This window comes from Primulina huaijiensis, chromosome 16 (genome assembly GCF_012295235.1).
Source record: "Primulina huaijiensis isolate GDHJ02 chromosome 16, ASM1229523v2, whole genome shotgun sequence".
NCBI lineage: Eukaryota > Viridiplantae > Streptophyta > Magnoliopsida > Lamiales > Gesneriaceae > Primulina > Primulina huaijiensis.
In genome coordinates, this window is record NC_133321.1 from 10,119,058 (window position 1) to 10,124,370 (window position 5,313).

The following is a 5,313-nucleotide window of genomic DNA, read 5'->3' on the forward strand; positions in this document are numbered from 1 at the left end:
TGATGTCGAACTTGCGTAGGTACCCGGACCCCTACACGGAGGCAGGCACGGAGTCCGTGCCTTCACCTTTCCTTCGCACATAGGTCACCGACCCTACACGAACCTATACACGGACCCGGGGCCGGGGTCCGTGTACTCACGCTTTTGAGAAGAATATTATTGTTGCTTTGGGGTTTGATGTCTTGGTTTAGTGCAAGGGTTATCAAGACCGTGTCATGGGAAATTGTAGAATGTCCTAAGGATTTAAATGAGCTCGTAAGTAAGCTTGATTATTATGTCTAAGCTGTATCAGTTAAGCATTTATATTCATGTTAGTATGTGCAGCAACGGCCCCGATCGAAGTCCAACGAATCCCTCAACGTCAAGTAAGTATGTATGACGTGCAAGAAAATATTTTAAGTTTTTGGAGGTATGCTAAATGTCTTGTGACCAAATTATGAATGGGTTTGGAAGTCGGTGAACGTGGCCGAGGACCTCTCCACCCCGTTAAATTATGAATGGGTTTAGATCGTGATTGGAAAGCGTTAAATTATGAACGGGGACCAATCAGCCCGTTAAATTATGAACGGGGATCTCATGTATGTGGCAGTGGATACGTCCCTGTCAGCCCAGTACTGCGGTTTGTCTGATCAGGCACTTATTATTTATCGGTCACTAGACTTGATCGATGCAGGTGAGGATGTCTACGAGGAGACAGGAGGTGGCGACCAAGGAGCAGGCTTGGACTGAGTGGGAGGCTAAACCCGAGGACCGCCATGTTTAAGTTTTTTGCAAAAGTTAAATTACTCCGATTTCATATTTTGATGGAAACACTTTGAGAAAACCTTTTGTTAGCAAATTTTATTGTAGTTATTTTGAACAACCATGTCTTATGGGGGACTTGGTTGAGATATCTTATGGCAAACTTTGAAGGTTATTTTATGTTTAAGAAAATTTTAAATTTTCTTCAAATTTTAAGTAGAGAAAGTACGGTACGTCACATAAATATTCAAAAGGAATTTGTCAATCCATGCTTATTTCCTTCCCGAGTTGAGAACAGAGGACAATCCCACCCTAGATATTGGACTTTGATCCTTATCGACTTTGACCGAAAGAGATATTCAACTTCTTCTACCAAGATTGGGAAACGTAAGGCCGGAAAGCAAGTCTTGTATGAGATTCAGCTCAGGCATAGCTACTGGAAGAGAAGTCATGCCTCATTCTTATTGATGTAGATGGGCTATCAACAATGGCTGAAATGAGAAAGGGCTACGGCATCTGATGATGGGGTGCGAGAGAATGAAGGCGTAAACAGAATGGTGAAAGCAAGATCTATTTGTCAAACCTATAAAGTACGGAAATTTTAGACGCTTGGGGCGCCTATCACCAGGGAGTCACTGCGCTTTCCCGTTGGAGGAAGGAGATAAAATCAATCAATCTTTCGAGATTCATTCCGTCAATCAAAGACGATAAGCGAGACTTTATTTACATAGGAAGAGAACTGTCATCGATGGACAGGAAAGGGCCTGTGATGAGAAAATCTAGTAAAATCAGAGGGAAAGTGATATGAATCCTCGTACGAAAGAAAAACAAATACGATTAATCAAACCGCGCCCTCAATTCAATAACGTTAAAAGAGATTCGTGTTATATCCAGATCTTTTGAATCAAGTATTGCGTGATAATTCACATCTAAACTATGAAAGCTTAGCGACAAATAATAACAAAAAAAGCAACCGAAAACTCTGACGAACATTCAAAGAACAAGCATATGACAATCTGCACAAGAACGATCGACAAACGCCACAAAACATAAACTTTGATAAGTTTGATTTTTGATAACAAAGCAAAAAGATATTGGTTGTTTGAGAGAAAACTCAAGAACAATTCAATTCAATATTCAATAATCTCCAATAATGTTCAAAATTCGTCCAAATATACATATCAAATCAAAAGATATGAAAAGATAACTTCCTAAATTATCTAATGCATATAATAAGGTAAAAATCGAGTTTTTCCGCGTTCCAAGCGCCGCAACGCTGATCCAGAAGCGCCTAGGCGCTGAATTTTTGTGCAGGGTAGCGCCTAGGCGCCTGTCAGTGCCGCCTAGGTTCCAAAGTTTTGCTCCATGTAGCGCCTAGGCGCTAGTTGCTGTATCCCTAGCGCTGCGGCTCTGCATTCCAGGCGTTGTTGCACTGATCCACCCATATTACTCCGCACTTAATAACACTTATTTGGCCTCCAAGGTCACTTCCATGCAACATGAATCCTCCTAAGCTCGGAACCTTGTGTGCAAGCTCTGCCCGATTGCTTACGACTCCATTCAATGCGTCCTTGAATTTCTTCATTCGCCCCCTTGTGATTGGTCCCTCTGAAAACTCTAAAGGGTCCCATGGCTTCCTCGGAGCTTTGCTGTAGAGCCCAAATTCGTACACGTAAAACCCATGCATTATTTATTTGTTAAATCAGTTATTTAATTTAAAATGATTTTCTTAGCCATGCATAATTTATTTAAATGTATTATTTTAAATTAGTCATGTTTATTGTGATGCACGTTAAAATGTCTTTCGAGTTTCATGTTTCAGGCGGTTATTCGAGGCGGAAGTGAGGAAAAGAGACCGGTGACTATTTTTGGCAATTTAAAATGTGGTATTTTATTTTAAGTAAGGATGGGGCATTTTAACTAATTCGTTATGTTGTTAGTATTTTAAAGCCAAATTTAATTATCAGGTGAATTTTAGAATTTAAAACTTTTAAAATTGGTGTGTGATTATGTTAATTGAAGAGTTTGATTAAATTAGTGTGTGTTAACCTTTAATTAGTATTTTAAATAGTTAATTTAGCTAGACTTTCTTATAATTATCATACACACACACACGTTTTCTACACTCACACACACTTACACACTTTTACACACACTAAAAACGTATTACACACACACAAAACCGTTTTTCACACACCACACTTACACATCCATATCTTTTCATATTTTGGAGAGCAAAAAGCCTAGGGTTATACCTTTATCAGCAGCCGCCCCCTTTCTCTAAATTTCAGCAAGGTTTTGTTGAGTTTTCTTCAAAGAAAAACGTGCCACGTTCGTCCCGGATCAACCTCGCTTCGGTGACGTCGTTTCGGTAAAGTTTGATATAAAAAGGCACGTATAATGTTTCTTTTGCTGCATCGATCATGTCATATTATGTGTTGCGTTGTTTTATGCGTAAAATATATGTGTTACGTTCGTCGTTTGAGTGGAAAATGATTTGGATCAGTTTTGAAATAGATTTTAGATCTGAAAACTCGTTTTTACTGTTTTTTTAAATACTGCGACTTTCTCGTCGTGAATCTGAGAAAACATTCAACATGAAAATCGTTGAACTTTTTGATACCTTCGATTTTATATAATATTCAAAATATTTGGATAAATATTGAGTGAGTTATGGTATTTTTCGTGAGACTGCTCAAACTGCGTTTTTCTGAAAAATTATGTTATTGATGTGTTCTTGAAGTTTTGTGGTTGCAGGCTTCGTTGGGGATTGACGGGTGATCGCTGCTGTGTTAGGTATGTTGTTAATGATGTTGGGATGGTCATTGACGTTTTGGTTCGCGTCGTTAGGCATTTGGGAGAACGAGTAGTCGTGAAAACTATTTTGGTGTCAAAATTCGAGTTATGAGAGTTATCGCGTTGCGTGTGGTACGTCGCTTCTTTGGGAACGTTTGGGATATTTTTATGGAGTTGAGTTTGGATCATAGTGTCCTAGGATGAGTCTCGAGGCGTTGTTCACTGTATGTGTAATCGGAATTGGAGAGTACAAGTTTCTGAGTCGCGGAGTCCAGTTTGCTCGGCGCCCGAGCGGTAACTTTTTACCGCTCGAGCGCCGCCCTTTCTGTCCGAGTGTTCTTTCCAGTAGACCTGGCGCTCGAGCGGTAAAGTTTTACCGCCCGAGCGTGGCCTCATCTGTAAAAATAATTTCGTTCTTTCTCCTTTTCAAGTTCTAATAGTGAGTTCAGGTCTTTTATGGTTGGGAAATGTTCACACGACACCTTAAAGTTTGTTTCGGGGTTTAATGTCATGGTTAGTATGATTAAACGAGGTCAAGTCCCGAGTGATCTAGAATGACATAAGCTATTTATGCACTTCGGTGGTGAGCTCGAGTACCTACGTCTAATTTATGCAAATTAGTGTTGAAATTCATTTAGTATGTGCAGCAGCGGCCCCAAGTGAAATCCAACGAATCCCTCAACGCCAAGTAAGTATGTATGACGTGCAAGAAAATATTTTAAGTTTTTGAGGTATGCTAAATGTCTTGTGACCAAAGTATGTTTAGGATTGGAAAGCGTTAAATTATGAACGGGGACCAATCCGCCCGTTAAATTATGAACGGGTTAGATCGAGGTTGGAAAGCGTTAAGTTATGAACGGGGACCAACCAGCCCGTTAAATTATGAACGGGGATCTCATGTATGTGGTAGTGGATACGTCCCTGTCAGCCCAGTACTGTGGTTTAGTCTGATCAGGCGATTATGTTATGGGTCACTTGCTTTGAAACATCCTCTACGAAAAATGATGAAGTGAAGTATGTTCAAGTATGCAAGCACGTTTAAGAAAAGTTTATGATGATGGCACGTCAAAGTATGTATGTACGTATGTTCAAGTTTATTATGCAAGTTCAAGATTCAAGTATGTACGTCCTATTTTAAAGATGCATGCGATTTTATTATGTAGTACTCGTTATCTCCAGTTTATACGTGTTGAGTCTTTAGACTCACTAGACTTGATCGATGCAGGTGAGTATGTTGATGAGGAGACAGGAGGTGGCGACCGAGAAGCAGGCTTGGACTGAGTGGGAGGCTAAACCCGAGGACCGCCATGTTTAAGTTTTATGCAAAAGTTAAATTACTCTGATTTCATATTCTGATGGAAACACTTTGAGCAAACCTTTTGTTAGCAAATTATATTGTAGTTATTTTGAACAATAATGTCTTATGGGGGACTTGGTTGAGATATTTTATGGCAAACTTTGAAGGTTATTTTATGTTTTAGAAAATTTTTAATTTTTCCGCAAATTTTAAGTATGAAAGTACGGTACGTTACATTTGCCTTCCATGATCGCATCAGAAAGCTTTCCGATCTCAAAAACTAACTCAATTGTAATGACCCATTACAGGCCCAGTGGACCGCCCATACGGCCCACTGCCCCAATCGACCCAAGGCTATCCCGATCTTGGGCTCTGCTCTATGGGCCTTGGCCCATCTATGGAACTCTTCCCTCACGGGCTTTCCATAGGCGTCGTATGGGTTACTCATAGAACTCTCCAGCCCATGCACTGGAGTCTGT

At 40.1% G+C, this 5,313-nt stretch overlaps 1 long non-coding RNA gene across 1 annotated transcript; it reads left to right on the top strand.

The window, feature by feature from the left end:
* The first annotated feature begins 310 nt into the window (after positions 1–310).
* On the top strand, positions 311–4,294 carry LOC140962110 (uncharacterized). The gene is made up of 2 exons (XR_012172458.1): positions 311–399; positions 4,261–4,294. It is a non-coding gene; the product is annotated as an uncharacterized lncRNA (long non-coding RNA).
* Positions 4,295–5,313: the final 1,019 nt, after the last annotated feature.